The sequence below is a fragment of the Bos grunniens genome, chromosome 7 (genome assembly GCF_055505025.1).
Source record: "Bos grunniens cultivar Pamir isolate PY7600 chromosome 7, Bosgru_T2T1.0, whole genome shotgun sequence".
Lineage (NCBI taxonomy): Eukaryota > Metazoa > Chordata > Mammalia > Artiodactyla > Bovidae > Bos > Bos grunniens.
The window spans coordinates 75,680,541-75,694,572 of NC_141171.1; the positions used below are offsets into that span (position 1 = coordinate 75,680,541).

The 14,032-nt window shown below is 37.5% G+C and overlaps 1 long non-coding RNA gene across 8 annotated transcripts in view; it reads left to right on the forward strand.

Annotated features, from left to right (window-relative positions):
- The window catches only part of LOC147369845 (uncharacterized), a 460,342-nt gene that overhangs the window by 255,874 nt on the left and 190,436 nt on the right, over positions 1-14,032 (forward strand). Inside the window, exon 3 of one of the 8 annotated variants that reach the window (XR_015168599.1) lies at positions 1,514-2,360. The exons of the other annotated variants lie outside the window; for them this stretch is intronic. This is a non-coding gene — a long non-coding RNA (uncharacterized LOC147369845). Of the gene's footprint in view, positions 1-1,513; positions 2,361-14,032 lie in introns of those variants that run through there. 8 annotated transcript variants of the gene reach the window in all.

Here is a 14,032-nt window from a genome sequence, read left to right on the forward strand (position 1 = left end):
CTTCAAGGTAAAAATGAGCTTCAGTGTTCTTCTTAACTTTTTGGGCTCCTGCTTTAGTTTGGGGACTGAATATTCCATGCTTTCTTGTAAAATCATCAACAGATTTAAAGATATTTTTATATTACATCTATAATATTTAGGGTGAATATAAATGTATTGTTTTTATCTATGATTCTTTTTTATGTTTATTAGATTGAGCAAATTTTTATTTTTACCTCTTCCTACTCTTATTTGAAATTACTATAGTCTATTGGGTTGGCCAAAAAGTTTGTTTGGTTTTAAGTAGATGACACATTTTTCATTTTCATGAAGAACTTTATTGAACAACACATTCACTAACTGAACTTTTTACCCAGCCCAATATATCTGTGTTTTTAAAATTTAACATGTGTGTTTGACATAAAATCTAAAGAACAACACATTCACTAACTGAATTTTTTGGCCAACCCAATATGTCTGTGGTTTAAAATTTTAACATGCATGTTTGTTTGACATAAAATCTAAACCTATTTTTTTTTCCTTCTGAAGAAATCAAAGACGCATACTTTTACGTATTGCTTTCTGATACTTTAATTTTACTTATTTTCTTTTTCCATTGGAAATTACCTTTTGTTATTATCTTATGTTGTGTTAGGAACTGAATTGTGTGCCCCAGAATTAATATGTTGAAGCCCTGACACCTAACATAAATATATTTGGAGATAAGGCCTTTAATTAAGGCGAAATTAAGTCATAACGATTTCCAACCTAATAGGACTAATGTACTCATAAGAAGGGAAAGAGACTCCAGGAGTGTGCATACTTAGAAAAAATACCTTGTGAGGACAGAGAGGAAAGATGATCTTCTGTAAGCCATGGACAGATCTCACAAGACACCGACGACACTGGTATCTTTATCTTGACTTACAGCTTCCCAAACTGTGAGAGAATAAGTTTCTGTTGTCTAAGCAACCCCGTCTCTGGTATTTTGTTAGGGTAGAGAGAGCTGACCAATACAGATAGTCAAGGCTTCTTTCTTTCTTTTTTTTTTTTTTAATTTATTAAAAAAATATTCATTTGGCTGCAGCAGGTTTTAGTTGTGACACTCGGGGTCTTTGATCTTCATGCAGCACGTGGAATCTTTAGTTGTGGCTTGCAAAATGATTTAGTCAAGGCTTCTTTAGACTCACGGATCTGTACGACACTGTCTCTTCTTACCACTCCTTCCCACTGTTCATTTCTGAATTTAACTTCCTCTTCCATGAGGTATATCCTTTAGTAGTTCTTAGAGCAGACCCTTTCTCTCTGGCTCTCTCTTTCATTCTTTACTGAAGATTCTTTTATTTTTTATTCTAGAATAATAGTTTAGCTGAGTAGCAATTATCAATAACTTTTTTAAATGCTTTCATTTTATCCTGACTATTCTAGATTCCATCCATTGTTGCTACTGAAAAAATTATTAAAGATTTATGTTTTTTAATATAAATATTTTTAAATAAAATTTTAATAAAATAAATATTTTTTAATAAAACAGAGTTTTGCCAAGAGAACACATTGGTCATAGAAAACACATTCTTCCAACAACACGAGAGACTATTCTACATGTGGACATCGCCATATGGTCAATACTGAAATCAGATTGATTATATTCTTTGTAGCTGAAGACAGAGAAGCTCTATACGGTCAGCAAAAACAAGACCAGGAGCTGACTGTGGCTCAGATCATGAAGTCCTTATTGCCAAATTCAGACTTAAATTGAAAGTAGGGAAAACCACTAGACCATTCAGGTATGATCTAACCTAAATCAAATCCCTTATGATTATACAGTAGAAGTGACAAATATATTCAAGGGATTAGATCTGATACAGTGCCTGAAGAACTATGCACAGAGGTTCGTGACATTGTACAGGAGGCAGTGATCAAGACTATCCCCAAGAAAAAGAAATGCAAAAAGGCAAAATGGTTGTCTGAGGAGGCCTTACAAATAGCTGAGAAAAGAGGAGAAACACAAGGCAAAGGAGAATAGGAAAGATATACCTATGTGAATGTGAAGTTCCAAAGAATAGCAAGGAGAGATAAGAAACCCTTCCTAAGTGATCAATGCAAAGAAATAGAGGAAAACAATAAAATGGGAAAGTGTAGAGATCGCTTCAAGAAAATTAGAGATACCAAGGAACATTTCATGCAAAGATGGGCACAATAAAGGACAGAAATGTTATGGACCTAAAAAAGCAGAAGATATTAAGGAAATGTGGCAAGAACACACAGAACTATACAAAAAGATCTTCATGACCCAGATAACCACGATAGTGTGATCACTCACCTAGAGACAGATATCCTAGAGTGCAAAGTCAAGTGGGCCTCAGGAAGCATCACTATAAACAAAGCTAGTGTAGGTGAAGGAATTCCAGTTGAGCTGTTTCACATTCTAAAAGAAGATGCTTTGCAAGTTCTGCACTCAATATGCCAGCAAATTTGGAAAACTCAGCAGTGACCACAGGACTGGAAAAGGTCAGTTTTCATCCCAATCCCAAAGAAAGGAAATGTGAAAGATTGTTCTAACTACTGCACAAGAGCACTCATCTCACATGCTAGCAAAGTAATGCTCAAAATTCTATAAGCTGTGCTTCAGCAGTCCATGAAACAAGAACTTCCACATGTTCAAGCTGGATTTAGAAAAGGCAGAGGAACCAGAGATCAAATTGCCAACATCCGTTGGATGATAGAAAAAGTAAGGGAATTCCAGGAAGACATCTACCTCTGCTTTATTGACTACACTAAAGCCTTGTGGATCACACTGTGATCTACTACACTGTGGATCACAAAAAACTGGAAAGTTCTTAAAGAAATGGGAATACTAGACTAGACTACCTTTCCTGCCTCCTGAGAAATCTGTATGCGGGTCAAGAAGCACCAGTTAGAACCAGACATTGAACAATGGACTGTTTCCAAATTGGGAAAGGAGCTCCTCAAGGCTGTATATTGTCACCCTGCTTATTTAACTTCATGCAGAGTACATCATGTGAAATGCTGGGCTGGATGAAGCACAAGCTGGAAATAAGATTGTCAGGAGAAATATCAATTACCTCAGATATGCAGATGACACACCTGAAGAGGAACTGAAGAGCCTCTTGATGAAGGTGAAAGAGGAGAGTGCAAAAGCTGGCTTAAAACTCAACATTCAAAAAACTAAGATCATGGCATCCGGTCCCATCACTTCATGTCAAATAGATGGGGAAACAATGGAAACAGTGAGAGACATTATTTTCTTGAACTCCAAAATCATGGCAGATGATGACTGTAACCATGAAATTAAAAGATGCTTGCTTCTTGGAAGAAAAGCTATGACCAAGCTAGACAACACATTAAAAAGTAGAGACATTACTTTGCTAACTAAGATCCATCTTGTAAAAGCTCTGTTTTTTCCAGCAGTCATGTATGGATGTGAGAGTTGGATCATAAAGAAAGTTGAGTGTCAAAGGATTGATGCTTTGAACTGTGGTGTTGGAGAAGACTCTTGAGAATCCTTCAGACTGCAAGGAGATCAATCTAGTCAATCCTAAGGAAAATCAGTCCTGAATAGTCACTGGAAGGTCTGATGCTGTAGCTCCAATACTTTGGCCGCCTGATGGGAAGGTCTGGCTCATTTGAAAAGACCGTAATGCTGAGAAAGATTGAAGGCATGAGAAAAAGAGGACGACAGAGAGTGAGATGGTTGGATGGCATCACCGACTCGATGGGCATGAGTTTGAGCAGGCTCTGGGAGTCGGTGATGGACTGGTGTGCTGCAGTTCATGGGGTCACAAAGAGTTGGACGTGACTGAGCGACTGAACTGAACTGATAATATTTTTTAATGTTACTTTGTTTCTTTCTCTTCGGTCACTTTCAAGATTTGTTCTTTGTCTTTATGTTCACTGTATCCATGTATGGTTTTTCTGATGGCTCAGTTGGTAAAGAATCCACCTGCAATGCAGGAGACTCCAGTTCTATTCCTGGATTAGAAAGATCTGCTGGAGAAAGGGATATGCTACCTACTCCAGTATTCTTGGGTGTCCCTTGTGGCTCAGCTGGTAAAGAATATATTTTATTTTACTTATCTTCTATTTTATTCTGTTTCTTTCTTGAGGCGAAAGATTCTTGCATTTAATCAGTTACAAGAAATTGTCAGTTGTAATTCAGTATCACCTTTCTCCATTCTTTGTATTTTTTATCTATACTCCTACTGACAATGTATTAGACCTTCCTGTTAAGTTGTTGATTGTGTTAACTTTTCTTTCAGGTATTCTTCTATTTGTGTGTGCTCACTGCCTAGGTAACTTCTTTACATACAGTTTACTAAATCTTTTTTCTGTGATTTTGTTTCATTTATTTTTAGAAATCTAGCTTGTTTCTTTTTAAATTTTGCCAAGTTTGTTTTTTGTAAGTGTTTTTTATTGTAACGTGTGCCTCCAATTTTCTTTTTTACATGAATATTGTCATTTCAAAATGTTGGGTTAGCCAAAAAAGTTCATTCTGGTTTTTCCCTAGCATTTTCCAGCAAAATCTGAATGACATTTTTGGCCAACCCAATACTTAACTCTTAGCTTTATTTTCTCAAGTTCCATATGTTTATTGAGTCTACTAGCTTTCTTCATTGTCTCTTATTTCCTTGTATATTCTACATTTTTGTACTTTCTGGCTTATTGTTAGAAGACCGATCTCTGATAATTTAACCTTTTAAGGAGGCTTATATTTGTTTCTGCCAAATACCTTTTAATGATTATCATTGCTTTTTAATGCTAATTTTTCACCTTGGTAGGGTCCAGATCAAGAGGGGTGGGATGGGGAGGGAGATGGAGAGAGTTTCAAGAGAGAGGGGACATATGTACACCTTTGGCTGTCATGTTGATGTTTGGCAGAAACCAGCACAATTCTGTAAAGCAATTATCCTTTAATTAAAAACAAATAGATTTGAAATTTAAAAAAAAAACCTTCAAAAATAAGCAGTAAAACAGTTACTAAATAAAAAAAGAATTGAAAAATAAAAGAAAGTAGGTTAAATCTGAACCTGTGTCTTATGATTTTTCAAGGAAGACTCCTTTATCATTCAGGATCCAACCTTCAATTTCCTTTGACTTCCCTGAACCACTTTCTTGAGCCATAGTTACTCATATAGTAGCATTTTACTGCTTTAAAAATTACTCAAATGTCCTGCCTTCATCTGAGAATCTATGTGATAACATCTATTCTTGTTATTCTCAGGACTTTAAATCCTAAGTCCCTCGTTTGTGAGAGCAGTGGCCCTCCATTCAGCTTCTGTGGAGTCAGCTCACATGCCAGTCCCTCTGCTTTCCAGCTTTCTTTTAGTTTTTTCTCTTGGGGAGACCCAAATGCATGCACAACACACACGCATTCACACACATGCTTTTAAAAGACTGCTGCTAATAGTCCATCTGGAATTTCTTTGTATTTGGCACCAGAAGGTTTTCAGTCATTAATCCTGTAGAAATGGGAGACTGTGGTGGTGGTTAGCACAAATCCCAAACTGCATGAGCTACGCTTTTCTAAAAGAAAGTTCATAGTCAAAAGAACTATGTGCAAAGGCTAAAGATGACTTTGTTAGACATATATGTCAGGTTGAGCAAGGTGCACTGAGACTCTTTGACAGAAATCTTGCTTTACAGTTCACGTGACGAGTTCATTCAGTCACTAATGTGCTCTAAAGCAGACAAAACATAAACAGTCCTCTCTCCGAGAAAACCCTCTGCTTATAGTGCTTACTAATTTCTGTGGTGTAAATATTCTCACACATAGCTGGTTTCAAACCAGCAGTGCTTTACCAACTAACTCACAAAATTCCCCCTGATTTAATAACTGGTCCTTGGAAACCAATGTGAACCACTTCAAGCATACCACTGCATTTAATCCATATTCCTGGATAATTTTTGTGATAGATGTGGTGCTTTCACTTTTTCTTGTTTCTAGGATTCTATGTCCTAGTTTTGTTGCTTTCCTGGGCATAAAATTTAAATTTAACAAATTTAGTATTTTTAATAAAATTAAAATTGACTAAATGTAAATTTCAGACTATGGGATCAGCAGACTTTTTCTATATAGTGCCTGGTGTAAATACTTTAGTATTTGCTAGCTATATTTAGTTATCTTTGCACATTCCTCTTCTTTTACTTTCTTTATTCTTCCCTTTTTAAAAACAACCCTTGAAAAGTGTAAAGACCATTCCATAGCAGGCCCTTAGCTGGATTTGATCTGGGACTATAGTTTGCTATAGTTTCTCTACTCTAAAATCTTGGAATTACTGCTGCCTTAAAACAAAACTTGTGCTGAAATTTCTGACAGATCATAGGAGAATCAGACTCTCTATTTCCTGACTTCTTGAACTATTTCTGCAATTATCAAACCAAGATTTTTCTCTGGCATCATTGAGCTGAGACAGTCTATTTTGATTCTGATTCTTTGAAACTGTATTTACTATAAATGAATACATATGTCACTATGGAGAAAAGATTTAATTTCTAGAATTTTCCTTTAAAGATATCTTTGAGATTTTTTTTTTCATTTTAACACATTTCGAAGGCTTCACAATAAAGCAAAACATTAGTGTTTGTGGATTATTTTGTCCTTATCCAAATGCTTGAGGCTATTAATTTTTCTTTGTAAAAAATGTTTTTACATCCTTCCAAACAGGACTTAAGCTGACTTCTAGTGGTAGGTAAAGCTGGAAACTCCGTGGCTTAACTGCTTTATATTATTTTAAGGACTGTAGAAATTGATGGATTATCATCCAGAAAATGAAAACAGTTTTCAGAACTACTTCGCTTAGAGAATTGAGCTTTTCAAAGCATACCCCCTCCTCAAACACCAAGTATTATGTGATTTAAGCTCCTGTTATTTCTGCAAAGAGCTTAAAAGAATGACTGACCAGCATGAAAAAGCAATAGAGCATTAATTGAACAGATTTGAAATAATTGAGTTCTACATTTGTTAACAACATAATAAAGGATGTTATCAAAATTTCACACGTGAATATACCATTCCCAAAACTGCTTATGAAAATAATAGACTTTGGTGCTGAGAACGAAAAAAAAAAATATGCTTTAAAAATTTATTAGGAAACTTCCCTTAAAAATGAATTTTAGAAACTTCTGCCTTATTATGGAAATACTCCCTGACAGGCTACAGTTACCTGTTTCCAGATTTGTGTTCTATTGAAACAAAATTGATGAAGATACAGGGCATTGTAGATTTAACATAGACAATTCCATTTTTTAATAGAAGTCAAAAATAGAAATGAGATCAAATGAGATGAAATGAGAGAAAGGGCAACTGGGAGTAGGAAAATGAAAAAGAGAAATGTTTTCCTTTTATCTGTAAAGTGAGTGAGGCAGCAGAATGGAGATGGTTGTCAGGATAAACAACAAAAAATCAGAGCTGAAGGTGTATCATATGTACTTTTTGTTAACTGATCACTGTGCTAGCTTATTTTAACTCAGAAATGTAGTCATCACAACTTTTCAGTTGATAACTGCTATAAAATATTATTTGAGAGGTTGAGAAATTTACCTATTTTTTTTAAGTTAGCAACAACTTTAAAATACCAGTCAATTATTCATAGTTCTGATAATTATGCTGAACTTGGTAATCTCTTGATTCATGGACCTAACATTCCAGGTTCCTATGCAATATTGCTCTTTACAGCATCGAGTCTTGCTTCTATCACCAGTCCCATCCACAACTGGGTGTTGTTTTTGCTTTGTCTCCATCCCTTCATTCTTTCTGGAGTTATTTCTCCACTGATCTCCAGTAGCATATTGGGCACCTACTGACCTGGGGAGTTCATCTCTCAATGTCCTATCTTTTTCCCTTTTCATACTATTCATGGGGTTCTCAAGGCAAGAAAACCAAAGCGGTTTGCCATTCCCTTCTCCAGTGGACCACATTCTGTCAGACCTCTCCACCATGACCCATCCATCTTGGGTGGCCCCACACGGCATGGCTTAGTTTCATTGAGTTAGACAAGGCTGTGGTCCTAGTGTGATTAGATTGACTAGTTTTCTGTGAGTATGGTTTCAGTGTGTCTGCCCTCTGATGCCCTCTCTCAGTGCCTATCGTCTTACTTGGCTTTCTCTTACTTTGGACGTGAGGTATCTCTTCCTTGGAGGGACTGATGTTGAAGCTGAAACTCCAATACTTTGGTCACCTGATGCGGAGAGATAACTCATTTGAAAGACCCTGATGCTGGGAAAGATTGCGGGCAGGAGGAGAAGGGGACAACAGAGGATGAGACAGTTGGATGGCATCACCGACACAATGAACATGGGTTTGGGTGGACTCCGGGAGGTGGTGATGGACAGGGAGGCCTGGCGTGCTGCGGTTCATGGGGTCGCAAAGAGTTGGACATGACTGAGCGACTGAACTGAACTGACCTGAACTGGTAATCTCTTAAAAGCTCATCAAAGATTTTGTTACTACCATGGTGAAATAAGAGAAATAAACATCTATAGGTTTTTTAAGAGTGATGATGATGATCCACATAAAAATATGTGTATTCTAAAACAAAGAGGCAGTTTCCATTGTCAGGAATGATTCTCTTCTAGAAGGTTGTCTCTAAGTTATCACATATGAATGGCTAAATTCTATGGCTTATTACTCCTCTTTGTGTTAAAAGAACAAGCTAGTTTACCTTTTAAATAATATGGCAAGTAAGGAAGATATTCACACATTCAGTGAGCAAATGTTTAATGATTACCTCTTTGTTCCAAGCACTAGAAATAAAGCAGTGAATAAAACAAAGTGCATGCTTTCATGAAACTTATAATCAAATGTATTAGGTGAAAGGGAGAAAGAAAGAGACAGTAAACATAAAGCACCAATTTAATACATCAGTTGAGAATAAGTGCTAGAAAGAAAAAGAGTACAGGAACCAGAGGCAGAACATGGTTGTGATTTTATAGGGGTGGGCTGCAGTCCATGGCGTCGCTAAGAGTCGGACACGACTGAGCGACTTCACTTTCACTTTTCACTTTCATGCGTTGGAGAAGGAAATGGCAACCCACTCCAGTGTTCTTGCCTGGAGAATCCCAGGGACGGGGGAGCCTGGTGGGCTGCTGTCTATGGGGTTGCACAGAGTCGGACACGACTGAAGTGACTTAGCAGCAGCAGCAGCAGAGACATTCTATCTAATATAATATTTCAGCAAAATTCTGTGAAGGATTGTGTAATGGTTAATAGTGTGCATCAACTTGACTGTGGAATAGGGTGCCTAGATGTTTGGTCAAACATCATTCTGGGAATTTTGGCGAGGGTGTTTTGGATGAGATTAACCTTTGAATGGGTAAACTGACTAAAGCACATTGCCCTCCTTAATGCGGGTCAGTCTTCTATCTGAGATTAAATTAAATTCTCAGATAGAATTAAATCAGATAAAGGCCTGGGTAGAACAAGAAGACTGATTCTCCCATGAGTAGGAAGGAAAATTCTTACTTCCTTTGACCTGGGACATGGGTTTTTCCTGACTTTGGACTCCATTTGAAACATTAGCTCTTCCTGGGTCTTGAATTGGCAATTGTATGCATAGTTCATTTTGTTCTCTTTCTCCAAAACAATCTGACTGATACAGACTGTGAGCAAATGAGACATTTGGATGTGGACAGGAAGAGAGCTTCAGGTAAGGGCAAAGAGAGTGCTAAGGCCCTGAGTGAGTAGGGAGGCAAAGAAAAGATGGGAAGTTGTTGAAGTAGTTGAGACAAAGCTACACAGAGCCTGTAGGTCACAGTAAGGGGCTTTTCTTTAATTTTTATAAAGGTAGGTCTTTTGAGCATTTTGAGGAGAGAGACAATATGATTTTATTTATGTTTTCAAATGGATCCTTCCATCTCTTGTTTTCTGAAATGGAAATTACTGGGGAACAGGAGATAAGAGCCATTATGAATAAAGTTAAATGTTTGGGCCTACATATGTTAATTTTGAGATTTCTGTTAGATACCTAGTCACCATTTTATATACAGATGCTGGAAATATTTCTGAGTATATAGGAAGTTAGGGTCTTCTCTGCTGGCTTAGATGGTAAAGATTCTGCCTGCAATGTGGGAAACCTAGGTTTGATTCCTGGGTTGGGAAGATCCCCTGGAGAAGGGAATGGCAACCCACTCCAGTATTCTTGCCTAGAGAATTCCTTGGACAGAGGAATCTGGTGGGCTACAGTAGTCCATGGGGTCGCAAAGAGTCGGACATGACTGAGTGGTTAACACTTTCACTTTCACACTTTCATAGAGGAGATTAAGGCTGGAGAGAGATAAAGATGGTATTTAAAAATGTGGGACTTGATAATGATGATATATAGAGTTTATTATGGGCCAGGAACAGTTTTAATTCTCAGAACCACCTTGTAAAGTAGGTATTGTTAATATTTCCATTTTATGGATGAGAATTCTGAGGCATAGGAGGTTATATATCTTCTTTATAATCTACTTACTCGTAGTAAGTAATGGAGTTGGGATGCAAACTCAGGCAGACTGATTTCTGGAATCATGCTATCATGCCTCCTTCGTGAGGTTCTTTAGGAACTATATATACTTAGAGATGAACTCTAAGGATTGTCCTAGGGTAATACAGTAAACAAAGGTCAGCAAGAATGAGGAAGAACTTGCAAAGGAAACCAAGAAGTAACACCAGTAAGATCTAAGAAAAATTCAGAAAATGTCACCTGGGAAGCCAAGGAAGGGCGTATTTCAAGTGAGTGACTCATGAAGTCAGATGGTCCTGCGGGGGCATGTATGGTGAAAAATGAGAAGGGTCGTTTGATTTTTCAATGTGGAATGTTTTGTTCAGCCTGATTCGAGATGTTCAAAAGAAAACGGGCCCTGTGTTGGTTTTCAAATACCATTATCCACTAAAATGAATGAAAACTCCTGGGCTCCTTGGAAAAATATATGATTCCAGAACTGAGGCATGGGAAGTACAAGATGAACCTGGAATATGATGTGGCAGAAAGTGAGGATGTACTCAATGGCTGATGTTTCCAAAGGATACAGGAGCATGTTTGAAGAGACCTCCTCTAGCCACATACTAGACAATTTGAACATCAAGATAAAGAATGAAGGCAAAGGATTTTATCCTCTTGAATATGAATTCATGAATTCAAATCAGTAGAGTGAACTAAATGAATTAAAGAGAAGTCTTCCTCAACAGTTTCTTTTCTCCAAACTAATAAAGAATAGCAGAATTGGAATTATTGTTTGGCAATTGGAGGATGAGATGGTTGGATGGCATCACTGACTCAATGGACATGGGTTTGGGTGGACTCCGGGAGTTGGTGATGGATAGGGAGGCCTGGCGTGCTGTGATTCATGGGGTCGCAAAGAGCTGGACATGACTGAGCAACTGAACTGAACTGAATTGTAATAATAATAATTGATTCAGGCAAGAATTTTTAATGGCTATGAAAACCAGTGGTGAAAGTTTAAGGAGTAATGGAATATTTACTTAGTCTCAACTTATCTCCTCATAAGACTTACCAGTCACAAAGTATAAAATATTAACTTTTCAGTAGAGAATCCTGACAGACTTCACTCAGTCATGGACACGACTCAGCACACAGCACATATCTCCTGATACAGTGATCTAAGAAGAACTTTACACGACCGTATCACCTCCAAGGTGCTCCTACCAAAAGTCCATAATATGAATCCAGTAATGAGGAACCATTACACAAATCCACATTAGAGACATTCTATATGTAACATTCTATATGGACTGTTCTCTTTAAAGATGCGAAATCTTTAAATATAAAAACTCAATAAATATTTAGATTATAGGAGACTAAGTTAATATGAAAACTGAATGCAGTGCATTAGTCTTGGATATTCATTTGATATAAGAATTATTACTAGGACCATTAACAGAATCTGAATAAAGTCTATGGATTAGAGAATAGCCTTGTATCATTGTTTTCATATTTTAGTAAGTTGGTATGTCTTAAAACATATTAGATGTGCTTTAAAATAAAATACTTGACACTGGCAAAGTGTAGGAAAATATTCTTTGTGCTTGCTAAGTGTTACATATTAACTATTAGAAAGTTATAATGTCTGTTGATAATAACTACAAGTGGGAGAGTGTTCATGTCATCATTGAGTTTGTTAAATATCTGCTTTTCAGATTCAACACTGCCCTTGCCCTCAGAGACACCAAAGGTATTTGATGGGGTCGTTGCTTTCAAGGGTTTTAACCCTTTAGGATGAAAGGATGCACATATAGATATTAAATATCAATGCAGAGTAGCATACAGTAAGTGCTGAATGAATGTTGCATCCATACCATACCACACCATATCATAATAATTTGGATAATGCAGTTAGATCAAGAAATGAGAGAACAAGTTGGACAAGGAGATAAAACTTGGCTTAGTGTGTCAGTTCAGTTCAGTCACTCAGTTGTGTCTGACTCTTTGCAACCCCATGGACTGCACGACAGGCTTCCCCATCCATCACTAACTCCAAGTGCTCCAAATCATGTCCACCGAGTTGGTGATGCCATCCATCCATCTCATCCTCTGTTTCCCTCCTCCTGGCTTCAGTCTTTCCCAGCATCAGGGTCTTTTCCAATAAGTCGGTTATTTGCATCAGGTGGCCAAAGTATTGGAGTTTCAGCTTCAGCATGTCTTTCCAATGAATATTCAGGACAGATTTCCTTTAGGATTGCCTGGTTTGATCTCCTTGCTGTCTAAGGGACTCTCAAGTATTTTCTCCAACACCACAATTCAAAAGCAAATTTTATTTTTAAACTTTACAATATTGTATTAGTTTTGCCAAATATCAAAATGAATCCGCCACAGGTATACCTGTGTTCCCCATCCTGAACCCTCCTCCCTCCTCCCTCCCCATACCCTCCCTCTGGGTCGTCCCAGTGAACCAGCCCCAAGCATCCAGTATCGTGTATAGGACCTGGACTGGAGACTCGTTTCATACATGATATTATACATGTTTCAATGCTATTTTCAGAAATCTCCCCACCCTCTCCCTCTCCCACAGAGTCCATGAGACTGATCTATACATTAGTATCTCTTTTGCTGTCTCGTACACAGGGTTATTGTTACCATCTTTCTAAATTCCATATATATGCGTTAGTATACTGTATTGGTGTTTTTCTTTCTGGCTTACTTCACTCTGTATAATAGGTTCCAGTTTCATCCATCTCATTAGAACTGATTCAAATGTATTCTTTTTAATGGCTGAGTAATACTCCATTGTGTATATGTACCACAGCTTTCTTATCCATTCATCTGCTGATGGGCATCTAGGTTGCTTCCATGTCCTGGCTATTATAAACAGTGCTGTGATGAACATTGGGGTACACGTGTCTCTTTCCCTTCTGGTTTCCTCAGTGTGTATGCCCAGCAGTGGGATTGCTGGGTCATAAGGCAGTTCTATTTCCAGTTTTTTAAGGAATCTCCACACTGTTCTCCATAGTGGCTGCACCAGTTTGCATTCCCACCAACAGTGTAAGAGGGTTCCCTTTTCTCCACACCCTCTCCAGCATTTATTGCTTGTAGACTTATGAATCGCAGCCATTCTGACTGGCGTGAAATGGTACCTCATAGTGGTTTTGATTTGCATTTCTCTGATAATGAGTGATGTTGAGCATCTTTTCATGTGTTTGTTAGCCATCTGTATGTCTTCTTTGGAGAAATGTCTATTTAGTTCTTTGGCCCATTTTTTGATTGGGTCATTTATTTTTCTGGAGTTGAGCTGTAGGAGTTGCTTGTATATTTTTGAGATTAGTTGTTTGTCCGTTGCTTCATTTGCTATTATTTTCTCCCATTCTGAAGGCTGCCTTTTCACCTTGCTAATAGTTTCCTTTGTTGTGCAGAAGCTTTTAAGTTTAATTAGGTCCCATTTGTTTATTTTTGCTTTTATTTCCAATATTCTGGGAGGTGGGTCATAGAGGATCCTGCTGTGATGTATGTCAGAGAGTGTTTTGCCTATGTTCTCCTCTAGGAATTTTATAGTTTCTGGTCTTACGTTGAGATCTTTAATCCATTTTGAGTTTATTTTT